Source organism: Pinus tabuliformis, chromosome 6, assembly GCF_031772625.1.
Source record: "Pinus tabuliformis cultivar Carrire ecotype Pingquan chromosome 6, CPIR1, whole genome shotgun sequence".
NCBI lineage: Eukaryota > Viridiplantae > Streptophyta > Pinopsida > Pinales > Pinaceae > Pinus > Pinus tabuliformis.
In genome coordinates, this window is record NC_142292.1 from 489,765,863 (window position 1) to 489,781,435 (window position 15,573).

The 15,573-nt window shown below is 32.9% G+C and overlaps 1 non-coding gene across 1 annotated transcript; it reads right to left on the reverse strand.

The window, feature by feature from the left end:
- Positions 1-5,514: 5,514 nt before the first annotated feature.
- Positions 5,515-5,620, reverse strand: LOC149259459 (U6 spliceosomal RNA). Its single transcript, XR_016261255.1, has one exon. It is a non-coding gene; the product is annotated as a U6 spliceosomal RNA (small nuclear RNA).
- Between the last annotated feature and the right edge of the window lie 9,953 nt (positions 5,621-15,573).

Consider the following 15,573-nt stretch of genomic DNA (forward strand, 5'->3'; position numbering starts at 1 on the left):
CAAATATGAATAAATAAGTAAATATTCATGAAATCAATAATAAACATGTTGTCGCAAGGCAACTGCCTTACTAAACCCATGAAGTGTCTATGTTTGTGATTCATTTAAATATAGAAAAACCAAATAGCTAGATCTCAAGCCTACTCACTAATAATAATATCTTTTTTACATATTATTAAAATAAAACATTAGTCTTCATTATTATGTTTTGTAGTTAGAAACCCCTCAGTCATTTCTCAAAAATTCTAATAAAATACACAGAAGGGGGAAACATATATGCAATCATAGTTACATAATTGGATAAGGATGCAAGCTATATAAGCCATCTCAAGACCCAAATTTCAACTTAAAATGACTTAACAAGGAGTTTGGTAGTAATGTTTCAACCTAAAATTTCATTTCATGCAATTAAAGAAAAACAATTATCTTCCAAAGACAAACATATTGCTTCAAGGTCAATGAAAGTAATTAGCCTCTAACATATTCATTTTAATAATCAAATGCACTAATTTAAGTAGATTTCAATGGAAAGAATACCTGCTTGCATTTAGGGATTTATTATTATTATTATAGTTTTGATGTATATTCAAATTTTAAAACTAAATAATATGGCTTCAAATAATTTCAATAAAAGAGAACAACCCATTAATCTATACAATCATAATATTTTAAATTGATCTCAAAAGAATAGACAAATGGGAAATGAATTAAATAACTTAAAGTCCTTAATATAAAGAAAAATAAATGACCACTAATCACAATGTAAGATTATCAAATACATTTTAACCATTTTAACAAATTAGGTGACAATACCCTATTTTTTAAAGCTTAAATATTCACTTAATACATAGGATTCACAATCTAATTAAAGACCTTAAATTCAAAATATTTAAAAATCCTATATAAAAAGAAAGAAAAAAAGAAAGAGAAAGAAAAGAAAAAAGAAAAAAGCTTAACCCATTTCAACACATAATTAAAACCAACAATTTCTTTCCAACAACAAATTCATAACACATGATTAATGCCAATTATTACACAAAAACAATAGCATTTTAGTCGATTAAGGAGGAAATAATAAGCCAAACTTTACTTTTCGTGATAGTGGCCATAAAACACATTCAAGGTCTAGGGTGATAGATTTAAAACATTCCATTAGACTTAGACACATCATTGGAGGTAATTGACTTACAAATACATGAAATTTGTTGTCATTCTTCCAAAAAAATTGACGCTAAATCAACAAAGATACACATAATCATTTGCCAATTGTCTTCCTTTCATTGCATTCAAAACAACTTCTTCAAAATTTATTGATTCATAATATTTAAGAGAAAACACATGTCCACTAATCTTCCATTAGAACTAAAATACTTAACATGCAATTTGAAATAAGATTCAAACATGGAAGTTGAAGCACTTATAAGATTACTTCAAAATTTCTGTTGAGCCAATAAGTCATGATTTACTAGAGAGAGAATGCTTTCATGATGACTTTATATTCCAACATGCCATGATTTACTAGAGAATGCTTTCATCATGACTTTAGATTCCAACAAATCATGATTTACTAGAGAGAATGCTTTCATGATGAGTTTAGATTTCTATCTTATTGATGACACAAATAAACTCCACATTAGATTTTTTATATTACAAAAATTTAAAAGATATAACCATTTTATCCCTTAATTTTCAATAAAAATATTTATAATAGCATTTTATAATAACTATTCTTTATATGTAAAATTTAATAATATGAATACCATAATATCAAATGAGTAAGGAAAACTATTTCTTTCAAAATATTTAATAAAAATTAATCTAATTAATTTAACACCCTTATATCTAATCTAATAATAAAGAATGATCAAATCATTAATTAATTTAACACCCTTATATCTAATCAAATAAAATCACTATCCGAATACAAAACAAATAAATATTAACAAAACTTTTGAAAATTTATTCAAATAATTTACACAATCTAAATATTTAAACATAAAATTCATACACCAATTATAATAATTAATATTTAAATAAAAAACTTGAAATATAACCAAATATTTTTTCATTATGTACCAATTAAAAGAATCACTCATATTTCATTGTTGTGATACTTTCAATATTTACCAAAATGATTTTAAACAAAGTTATAAGATACATTTTTACCAATATTTACCAAAATGATTTTAAACAAAGTTACTAGATGACGACAACGGGCACGACATAACAACTTCAGATGAGAGTCACATCATCACACCAGTCGGAGGCGACACCATGAACCAGGTGGAAGAGGAAACAATAGCAAAACGAACCCTCCTTAAAAACTCTCATATAAACCTTATGAGTTTAGCTAGGCCTAAACAATAATAATTTATATTGATAATCATAATATTTCAAATTATATAATTAATGAATATTTAAAGATTTAATAAATTTAACTAATAAACATATAACTACTAGAAATAAAAATAAAATAAAATATATATATATATGAAATAAATAAAATATAAATGATAATTATAAACTAAGATTAATTTTATCATATACATTAAAATAATAATTTATATTCATAATCATTTTATGGTAGAACTTAATATATAAATTTAATTAATAAACCTATAAAATTTTATTATTTATAATATTTTTTTCCTAATTAATATATTTATATTTAAAATTATTTTCATGGTTTTAATAAAATTAAGGAAAAAACATTTTTATAAATAGAAATGTGGAATTTATATAAATATAAATAATATCATTAAGAATCAACATAGATCCATCTTAATTTTAGATCTATCCAAAATAGAGATAAATCGAATGTTGCAAAAATTTTCGTAAGTTTTGCACTCAATTTTTTTTTTTTTTTTCATCTTGAGAGGATTAAATTCTCTCCACACTTTATAATGCCCAATTAAAATAAATTTATACTAATTATAAATAATTATAAATTTTATAATTATAAATATATTTTAAAGTAAATATTTTAAAAATAATTATAATATATTAATAAAAACAAAATCCAATATTTTTTTCATATAATTAATTATATCTTAATTACAAACCTTAAACAATATTATTATAAAATATAATATAACAATGATATTTACTATATATATATAAATTAAGACATACAAAAATTAAAACTTAAAACTTCCATAAATTAAAACTTAACTTTAAAATATATTAATTAAAACTTAACATATATAATAATGAAATATATCAGTTAATCTGGTCACTAACTATACTTTAAAATATATTAATTAAAACTTATCATATATAATAAAACTTAACATATATAATAACGAAGTATATCAATTAATCTGGTCACTAACTATAGCCAACATAATATCTCCCTTACAAATGCCATCACACTCTATATAATATCTCCCTTACAAATGCCATCACACTTTTCTTTTCAATGAATTCCAAATGACTTAATTCATCCAATTATATGCGGTTCACCAGGGTTATTAGTTGTTTACTAATGGGCTTCTAAGGTAATTACAACTTTATGGAGGTGATCATGTTTGAGTGTGTTAGAGTTGGGTTAAGTTTTAAGTGATCAGGGAAATTACAATTTTTATGGTGGGACAATTTTTATGGTGGGAATCATGTTGGAGTGTTTGTGTTTTTTATTGTGGATATATGTAAAATTTGTCGGAGTGAGGTGGAATAGATATATGATTTTATTAATTATTGGTCATCTAAAAGAAATATAGTTGAATTAAATTTTTATAATCTAATTATATTAAATTTATTTTTATAATACTATCGGTTGATTAACCTCAATCTTAATGGAAAGATGCTTGTTTCCCAAAATCAACAAGGCACCTCTGAAATGCCCCCCACTCTTTCATAGCCATGAGTCTCTTCTTAGCATTGCCTTCCCACTCTCTCATAATCATCATTTTTTTGTTAGCATTGCTTTGAGGTTCAAGCACAAGTTTTGACCATGATTGCTAAGTGACAAGGTTTCCATCCTAATCTCTAGGCTTCATTAGGCTTCCATTGATATCTTTAGATTACATTTGAGGCTTCTCTTCGATTATGGTTGTTAAGGGGCAATACTTCCATCCTAATCTCTAGATTACATTTGAGGCTTCTTGGCAAATTTTTTTTCAAGAACCTATAGCAAGATGATCCTTGTTCTAAGCTTTTAATTTGAAGTTCCAAGTTCCATTATTCATGGTTCAATATGATTTCAATGAAGTTTAAGTATGATTTATTTGTTAATGTATATTATCTTTTGAGGAGATTTTGCATTGTAATAATGTTGATTGTTTGTTTATTATTATTATTATTTTTTCTTTGGGGGTAAATATCCATGGGGGATTTGAATTTTGAATCTCACAATTTACATAATGCTTCATAACATGACGATTCTCAATTGCATTGGTCCATGAACTAGGGTGCAATAATGTTACTATGAATGATCTCTTAAATATGATTTTGGATTATAATGAATTGGAAAATATCAATTTTCATTATTGTAAATATGATAACAAGATCAAGAATATAATCTAAATATATGAAAATTTTAAAAAATATTTCTAAATTTCATCCCAAAAAATATGAAAAAGCCATTATTTAAATGTAATTTTTTTTTAAGATAATTATATAAAAATTTAGATTATTTTTGCATGAAAAAATAAACATTTTATTATATAATATAAATGTTCCATATTTTAAAACTTTTATATTTTACAAAGTATATTAAAATATTATAAAATAAAATATTTTCAGAGGAAAGAGAATCCCCACACACACATTCTAAAAATTAAAAAAGCAAGATTTCTGAAACATAAATTCAATATTTATATATGAATTTTAATTTAATAATAATTTAAAATCTCACGATTACAGGTCTCCAATTTTGATATCGACACTGAATAACAGTTTTAACATACCAGATTTTTTATTATATTTACTAAACAAGATACAGACAAATTCAAATAAATTTGATTCGTTGAAATCCTGAACCGACACCACTTTATAAGAGAACGAATCAAAATACTTGAATTATTCCTTCAACAACCAGATATTAAATTATTACGTCCCATGACATAAGTAATTGTCAAAATTGAAAAGAAAAGTTCTGAAGCTGTCATTCAGATTCTGATCGTTTTGCCAAATTCGAAAAGCTACTAAATATGTATACCAGGATTGGACATGGCATCAATTAAATAGTTTTGTGTAAGATTTTACGGCAATACCATCTCAATATCAGAAATCAGAACAGGAAAAAGTTTAATACACGTGCATACTTTCAGGTTTCCATCGTTAATTTTTTTCTTGGGAAATATCTGGATTTCACGTACATGCATAGGCTGAGTATTTCAGCGCTAAACAAAATTTCTGGATTTGCAGGGGAATCCTGCGGTTGGAATTGAAAGGAAGGAGTTGTACACACAGATCTCGAATGGTGTGATTTTGATGTATAGTTAATGTATCTCATTCTTCTGCAACAAAATTTGTCAGTGTAGGCTGTCGCTATCTACATTGTTTTTCAGGGCAAAAAATTTGGCCCATTTCTCGATTTGTATGTATCCTTGAGCAGGGGCTATGCTAATCTTCTCTGTATCGTTCCAATTTTATTGGATGTCGCTATTTACATTGTTACTTAAAATGTAGTCTGTCACTATCTACATTGTGACCTAGAATGTAATATTATGGTGGTTGGTATAGATATTATCCAATTTGAATGTAATATTGTGGTGGTTGGTATAGATATTATTGGATTTGTCTTGATGAGTAATTTAGTTGGTTGAAGTTCTTAAATCATTAGTTTTTTTGTCATAAGATTTAAAGTAAAATTTAATGTTGAAACGATTAGTATAAATATCATCTAATTAACCTTCATGAATAGTGCAATTAGTTGAAACCCCAAATCATTGACCCTTATCATGAGACTTCATGATACCGTCCTGATAGTTAAAGCCCCTAAATTATTGGCTCTTTGTAATAAAACTTCATATCACCACCCACCCTAATAAATAGCCCAATTAGTTGAAACCCCGCATCATTAACCCCGGTCATGACACCCCATTATGATAATGTTGGGGTGGAGAATACTTGCAATTAAGGTTATTTAATAGTACATTAAATACTATCTAGATATAGATATACGTTGTAAGATATATATGGGATATACTCCATTCAATCTCCCATGATTTTATGTCAATCCTAATCAACATTAGTTCAATTTAATTACAAACATAGAACCTGATTCGGTTAAGGATCCGGGTCCGGTTCATCTGTTGTCACCCTGCTACTGTTTTCTTTTCGAGAAAGAGAGAGATCAATTTTTGAATAAATGCAGCAAGACTGAGTGATGGCAACACTCTCAATTTTTGTCTGTACATTTGAAATGATTGTATGATGTTTGTTTGCTTTATCAATTTTTGTTAGAGGTTGTTGGATCGAATCTGGAGTTCATTCGAGAAAAGCAGTAAAAACAGCTCAGGAAAAATAGTTGGAAATCTTTCGAAAATCTGTGGAGTCGAGAATGTTCTATGATTCGTTGAAATAGCAGAACAATGCTTAATGAGAAATTGGAGTTATATTTTTGGAAACGTAATTTTTGTGTCACAGCGACTATTGATAAATCTATTTCAAACATCAAATTTGTAGAGGCTGAAGTTGGTGATAGGATTTATTTTTATATTGTTGATATTCTCTTACATTATGGGTGTATGGGCATATAGATGAAGCTTTTAAGATTTAAACACTAATAAAAAAACGAAATTTAAACTTGATTTTTTTATAAATTAAAAAAATTAAAAAAAGAGATTTAAATATGAATTAAAAAATTAAATAAAAAATTCTATAAGTTTAAAAGATTCCAATTATAATTGATTTGCTAGATATTTATTTAGAAAATAATGGAAATTTTGGCTGTATTTTGACCTAATATAATTCTTTACCACTTACAATTATCACTAAGTTGTATGTCTATATATGTTAATATTTAGTAATGTACAACTTATAATTAACATTTAGTAATGTACAACTTATAATTAACATTGTAGATAAAAATATAAGTATGAAAAATATCTAATAATGTAATTTTTAAGTTGATAAGTAATAATTTTGGAAATTATTAAATTTATTTAATTTTATTAGTAAAATGTTTAATTAAAAATTATAATTAACATAATAGGTTGATAAAAAATAATTAAGAAAATTATTTGATAAACTAATCTGTAAATTGATTAAAGAATAGTTATATAAATATTAAACTAAAATTATTTTATAGTGATATTTTTATCGAAAATGTTTTATAGTTTTCTTCTCCTATTTTTTATATGATTTAATTTATTTCCCAATTTATTAATATGGTTTAATCTATTTATTTCTACATATGTGAAAGTAATTATTAATTATTGTTTATTTAGTATTATTTTATTTTTAAGTTAAATTTATATATAAATTGATATATGAGTTTACTAGCATAGAGTAGATGATGATAGGGTGTTCTATTAAGGTACTCTATGGTGTTAAGGTTATTGGGTTCCAAATTCTATGGTTAAAAATCCAGGCATGCTAAAAGTTTAAATTTATCTTCAAAGTAGTTATGTTTTTTTTGTCCGTTTAATTAAATTGATTAATTAAAAAAATATCATATGAACAAGTATCATATATCAAGTGAGTCACAGTGTTTTTGAGCATGTGGTATTAAAGATCTTTTTTCATTTTTTTTTCTTCTGAATATATATGTTTAAGTTGTATATATTTTTTTAAATTAATAATAATAATAATAAGGTTATAATTTAGTTAGTTTTTTATGTTTTTTTTTATAGTGAGGTAAGATGTATAATGAAGTAAGTGTTTGATGCATATTATGAAATGATGTCTATCAACGTTTATCAACCATTAACTATACATGGTTGCACTAATAATTAGTCATTTGAAATATAATGGGAAGATTTAGTGTAAATTTGAATTGTTCCATCTTGATTCTTAAATTAGATTGGGTGATTTTGAAACCAAGAAAGTAATGCAAGAGTCCATGTCACCCATGGAAAACATGTCATGCAAAGTATATTTAATGGTAGTAGTAGAACAGATGATGTTGAAATACCTATGATCAGTAAGTCATCTACATGAAGAACTATCAACAAGAGAGAGTCAATTGATCTGAAATCACCCCTAGGTGACCTCAGGAAATTAATGAAGGTATTACAGACTCATGCGTTGGGATACGCCTATGTTATTTTAAGCAACGGATCGATAAGATTGCGAAATACACAGGCATTGGAAAACAGTACGAGAAACACAACAAGCAAATGCAAAACACAACAATTTAATAAGGAGTTCACCTAATCCTCTTGGGCTACCTCTCCTCGTCCAGCTTTCAGTGGTGGCCTTTTCTATTGTATCTTTAAGCAGAGTTTTTACAATGAGGAGCTCAATTTGAGTCTCCTGTAACAGATGATGCTCAGTAGGGTGGTACTTGGATTCCTCAAGTTGCTAGAGTACACAGACTCCTCCTTACCGAGTCTCGACCTCAACTGGTCTTAATGGGATGAGTCCAATCTGGTACTCAGTTCCTGACCAATATCCTCACAGGGATTGCTTGAACCTCCCAAGCCTTCTTGGTTCTGTCTGCTCGATGCTGCCCTAGCTCTACAGGTCAGCTCGACTTCTCTGTTCTCTGCTTCTTGCTTCACTCTCTCCTTTGTCTCATCTCTGTCTCTTTGTCTGTTCGTGGCTTAAAGCCAATCTCTCCCATGACTGTTCGCTTCCTCTTCCGGCTCTTCGGATCACTTGCCTCTGTCCACTGGAATTCCCTGCTGTTGTGTCATCGCCACTATGTAACATTTCACAGAGAGGTGGCCACTTGTCCCCTCATGAACTGAGAGCTAGCTCTTCCTCAAATGGTTGTTATTTCGGTTATTCTGTGAAATGATTCATCCACTAGCTCAGCGGTCATGTCAGACCCCAAATTTCATATGCCTCAGCCTATTCTTCTGTCAAATCCGGTCTCCCATCGGGTGCAATCTCCACCATTGATCTGGGGCCTCCAGATCCTACGGTCATTGCTTTTATCGCACGGGTGAGTTGCTTGACCATTACCCTGTGATGAGAGCAGTTTTCTCTCTCATCCACCAGACACGCATCATTCAGTGTATGGCATTGCTTGGTCCTCTGCCAAACCCGCTTACCGCCCGAAACGCCTTCGGTATTCCGCCAGTTTTGAGCTCGAGACCCGCCTTGTCAGTTTTAGCGCTTTCCCACGGTTTTTGGGTTTCCCTTGTGACCGAGTGCTTGGGGTCTTTCCTTCTCGAGGGGTTTTGACCAACGATACACGATCACATATTAGAAACAACCTCTGTTTTCGGATCTGGACTCCTTATTTACTAGTTTGCGCCACTGTGCGGTCCCATGGGCCAACGATCAACGCGCTTTGACTGAGGGTCCTCGTTGTTCCGCTCTAGCTACAAACTACCATTTTTCAGAGGTCTTTCCTGATAGCTCATTTGAAACAGTCATAGAAACTCTAATAATTTTCAAGGATCCAATTCGGATCATGGTCTTCCCACTGAAAAAGATTTTGGACCACCAAAAGTTGGTTTTCAAGAATTGACTAAGTGAGGATACAACTTTATCACCTGTCCAATCTCTATCCATTTTGCACTACTTGGCTTTGAACCCCTGAGCCCAATTCTGAGGTACTCAACATCTCCCCTGCGCGTTGTTCTCACCTTCCTGTCCAGAACTGTGTCTTCCTGCAATTCATTAAGATATTTAGGTAGCAGTCATCAATAGAAGGCAATTGACTCTGCTCTTCGGGATCCTCAATTAGTGAAGGTTCAAAAAATCTCAATCTATCCTGCATTAACGACTGAGTATATGTGCATATAAGCTGGAAAATCAAGGCGAAAAGCATTCTCACCAATTTTCTCAAGGATCCTGAAAGGTCCATAACTTATTTGTTTCAACTTTTTACCTTCACCTTGCATTCTGTCCTTGCTAATATACAGCCAGACTTGATCACCAACTTGGAAACTATGCTCCATCTGATGCTTATCATGCCTTGCCTTGTATTTGGCCTAGCTCTTTTCCAACTGTTCCTATACTGCTTGATGGATCTCTTGGATTTGTTCAATGAACCTAGTTGCCTTGTCCACATTGCTATGTCCCTCAACTGCTGTGTCTTTACTAAAGACAAAATCCAAGGGAGACCTTGGTGTGAAACCAAAACATGTCTCAAAAGGAGTTCTCTGTGTAGAAAAATGTTTGGCTCGGTTGTAAGCATGCTGCACATAACACAAATATTCATCCCAAAGCTTAGGATGCTTAGTGAAATATCCCCTGAGCAATTGGATCACTATCCTGTTGACTACTTCTGTCTAGCCATCGGTTTGTGGATGGAAAGATGTGCTTTTCTTCAGTTTGGTGTCCATCAATTCCCATAGACTTGACCAAAATTTTCCTACAAATTTGGTGTCTCGATCAGATATAATGGAAGTGGGTAATCCAAAATGAACCCATACATGTTGAAAGAACAGTTTTGCAGTTTGTTCAGCTGTAATCTATTTATTACAAGGTATCAAAATACACATTTTGCTGAACCTATACACAACAACATATAGATAATCATGACCTTTCCTAGATTTAGGCAGTACTCCAACAAAGTCCATGGAAACACTTTCCCAAGGATGAGAAGGAACTGGAAGTGGAGTGTACAAGCCTAGTTTCCTATTGCTGGGCTTGCTTTTAGCACACATAGTACACCCTCTTACATATCTAGAAATTGTCTCGTTCATTTTTGGCCAATAACAAAATCTTTGCAGCTGTGCAACTGTTTTACTTACCCCAAAGTGACCTGATATTAGAGAAGTGTGTGCTTCTCGAATTATCTTTATTCAATCAGTTTGTGGAATGCATAGCTTCCCACAATGATATAGGAGTCGGTCCTTAATATGATAATCCAATTATTCTATTCATTTTCCTTGACTTAAAGTTGTATATACATCTTTAAAGTCTATATCTTGAGAATATTGTTCAATGTATCTCTCATGTAACACAAAATTATGCTTAAGTATAGTAGATGCATTTATAATGGGTCTAGATAACATATCTGCAACTTTATTGTGTATGCCCTTTTTATATCTGATGACTAAATGAAACTGTTGTAGAAAACCCATCCATCTATAGTGCCTTGATTGTTGCAACTTAGTTTGGGAGTGTAGATATTGAAGTGGTTGATGATCAGTATGTATAACTATTTTTTTGCCCATTAAGTAATGTTTCCACTTTTTCACACTCTGTACTAATGCATACAATTCTTTATCATATGTGGGATAGTTAACTACTGCAGAAATAAATGTCTCAGAATGATAACATATGGGTTTACCGTGTTGTATCAACACTGCTCCCATGGCATAGTCACTAACATCCATTTGGATCTCAAATGGTCTTTGAAGATCTGGCAGTGCTAGCAATGGTGTTGTACTAATCTTTTCTTTCAAGGTGTCGAAGGCTTTCTACTATTTACCTCCCCACTTAAACACCTTGTTCAAACTTGTTAAAGCATGTAAGGGAGCCGCAATTAAGGAAAAGTTAGAAATGAACTTTCTCCAATATTGTGTTGCTCCTAAGAAGCTCCTAACTTTTGTAGCAGATTTGGGTTTAAGCCAGTTTACAATGACTGCCACCTTAGAGGGATCTATCTTCAATTCACCACCCCCTACTATATGTCCCAAATAATTCAAAGATGTTTTGCCAAATTCACATTTTGAGAGTTTAACATAAAGTTTTTCTCTTTTCAAAACATCTAGTGTCTGCTTAACATGCTTTAAATGTTCTTCCCATGTTTTCCTAAATATAAGAATGTCATCTAGATATACAATAACAAAATCATCAAGAAAAGATCTGAGCACATCATTCATTATTCTCATGAAAGTAGCAGGAGCATTAGTTAAGCCAAAAGGCATAACCAGCCACTCATACAATCCATGCTTTGTTTTGAAAGCTATCTTCCATGCATCTTGTTCTGCAACTCTGACCTGATGATATCCACTATGCAAGTCTAACTTGGAAAATTAAACAGCTTCCTTTAACTGATCTAATAGATCATCTATGCGACGAAGGGGATAATGAATTTTATTGTTATAATATTCAATGATTAGTAATCAATGCACATTCTCCATGAGCCATCTTTCTTTCTCACCAAAACGATTGGTGACCCACATGGTGATGTGCTAGGTCTGATGAACCCCTTCTCGAGCAACTCCTGCACTTTCTTCTTGATTTCTGCATTCTCTAAAGCAGACAACCTGTACATCCCAATGTTAGGCAATGGAGCATCTTGCTGCAAATTAATATCATGCACTTTCCTTTTTGGGTGGCAGACCTTTAGGTTCTTGAAACAAGATATCATACTCTGAAACAACTTTTTCTAAATCAGTGTGCTGTTTAGCATCGCATCCCTCAAATACACTTGTTTATCAGGTTTCTTTTCCTTTACAACCATCAGTAAAAATTGTTTGCATGAATTTATAATTCGTTTCATCTGCCCTTAGGTTGTGAGAGTGTAATTATTCTTGAGCTTATGAGCTCTTACAAAGTATTCGATTCCATCTTTAACGAATAGATACTTGTTCTCAGCTCTATAGAAAATAGCTTTTTTGTCATACAAGTAAGGACTTCCTAAAACAATTCCACATATATCCAAAGGAATTATGTCTAACTCAACCTCACCTACAAATGCTGACCCAAAAGAAAACTTGAGTTTGCATTGTCTAGTCACTTGTAGTTGTGCTTTATCACTTAACCATCCTAATGGGTATGGTTTCTTGCGAGGTGTAGTCAGTAATCCCAACTTCTTTACAATTGCTTCAGAAATTAAATTTACTTTTGAGCCACTATCAAATAAAGTATCAATCTTTTGATGTTTGGAAATAACTCGAATATGGAAAAGATCATGTCTTTTTCTCTCATTTTCTTCATCAATAGTAGATTGTGTAGAATTAATAGTAGATGCTTCAGAATTCTTACCTTTTATACCTGTGGCTGCAATGGTTGCTTCATCTCCTGAGTTTGACCCCAAATCTTTCTGAATAGCTACAACAATCTTCTTCTTCTTGCCCTCGAACTTCTTAGGTCTCAGCTCTGAATGCAGAATCCAAAAGTGCTCATCATCATGCCCATCCTTCTTACAGTGAGTGCATGAAGATTTGCTTTTCTGTGTAGTGTTGGCCTTCCTTGCTTTCCATTTCTGTTTTCTTTTCTCCTTATTCTTGCTTATAGTGGGTTGGGATGATCCCCCAACTTTTGGGTTCCCATTCTTTCCTCTAGCTTCTAGATGCGTAGCTTGAACATATACCTCATCTATACTGGTGGGATTAAACATGAGGATAGCGTGACTCATGTAGCTGTGTCAACCATTGATGTACTTCAACAGAGTCTCAGGTGAGTCTAATGAGATTCCTATAATCAAAGCTCTCTTCCTAAATTCTTGGGTGTAGCCTTGTACACTTTGCCCTTTCAATTGGCGAAGAGTTTGCTAGCTCATCATGGCTTGCTACATGTAGGCCAGTGGATAGAACTACTTTTCTATTGATCTTGGAGCTTTGACATCCCACAACACATCCAACTCAATTATTCACAGGAAAGTTGTCTTAAGTTGTCTTTTACAGCATTTCTGTTTCTTTTTGTGTTTTTTCTTGGTGTGAGTGTTGTTTGCTTGATTTCTGTGAACGCTTGCTGTCGTTTACATGCATAATATCTTGTGCTAGCATTGTTTCAGTTTTCATTAGCATCTCACTGTTGTTGCATGCATGAAACGGTTTTACATGAACGGTTGCCGATTCAGCGATTCGCTTCACCCACATGCATGTTCCGTTTTTTGAATCTTTCATTCATTGTTTGCATGCATGATCTTTCACTCCTTCTTACACTCAGTATCACCATGCATTCACATTCACATTTTCTTTTAGTTTCCCATCAGCGGGTCTGGGCAGCCTTAGCTCGGACTCTGCCTCACCAAGACAACATTGCGTAATCCTAAGAGGGAAGGCTCTGTCTTCCTCTCAGGAAATGCACATTTCTACCCAGTGACTATCCTCTAGTTTTTCATTGCACAATTCTAAGGGACAGTGACTGCTGGCCTAGAAAATTGCGCAATGCAGTCACTGGGCCTACAACCACTGCCAGCTAAAATTGCGCATTGCACAGTTCCAGCACTTAGAAAGCCAGCCTGGATTGGGCACTGTGTAATTCCAGTAGCCAACCAGCCTCCCCAGACAACCTAGACTTCCTTTCACACAATTTTGGCAGCCAGTCTCCTAGCCTCCTAGGAAAAATTGTGCAATCCTTGCCAGTCAATCCCTAGGTATGTTGCATGTCGTTCCTCAATTTGCTTTGGTTTTCACTGACAGATTTTTTGCCATGCATGTCACTTTGTCTCTAGATCTAGTAGGTGTTCGTCCACCTCTTAGCAGTTCAGGATCAATGGCCTCCAAGAGAGCAGGATCAAAGGACACTAAGGGAAGTACAACTAAAGCAGTGGTTAATTGAGTGTCTACAAGTCTGCTGATCTATGAAGATACCAAGCTGATTGTAGACAAGGACATCAAGCTGAAATGGAAAGAGGTCAATGATGCATTTGCAGGTACATTTGGGGAAGACCTCGAAGACCTCCAAGTCTATGTGAACATCGACTAGTCCGGCTTGTACCGGATTGCATGCAAGTATCCCATGCTCCCATGTGCAGACATGATACATTGGATCATCTCACACACTGATCTTGAGACAATGACATTGAGAAGTGTCAACGGGACGGAGATCACTACCTTCAGGGCTCAGGATTATAATGAGATGTATCAAATGTCAAAGCCTGTGATCATCATGGAGACTCCCTTCAACATTCCCAGCAACAATTCCAACTCGAGAGACATCTTGAAGAACTGGGTGAAGGAGCCTGCCAAATTTAGGATGAAACCCAACTAGGTTTACAAGACGAAGATACTGCAGAAGGCGTATCAATACTTGGTCATCCTTGCATGTCAACTGTATGGCCAAGAAAGCACGAAAACCTTCCCACAAAGTTGGGTGATCGCGTTGGACCAACTAGCCAGAGAAGGTAAAGCATGAAACTGGTCTGACATGTTGGCTCATCAGCTGAAGAAACAGGTAACAAGGGCTCGATAGCCGCCCAGAGGTATGCAAGCAGAAATCTACATGTCTGCCTACATCTTGGATGCAATCTATGCCTGTCAAGAGTTCCCGGGCTTGAAGTGGGCATGGACACCAGTGGAGACTACTGTGAACACTTATTACAAGATGTTGTCTGAATAGAGCTTTAGAGGAATTATCACACAACTGTCTGATCATTTTGTCACCCCAGCTTACAAGATGATATTCAAACATGATCCACCCTGCATGTCGAAGGCAACAATGGTGGCATTGATTGACATAACTGATTTGTATGCCTCACTGTCTGACATCTTCTTACGGATGTACAATGCGGAGAAGCCTCCGCATGTTCTACCGAAATTTGCCTTGGACAAGCTCGTCATGCAGGAAGTATCATATCACATCTCGACAGGATTGGCAGCTATGCTGCAT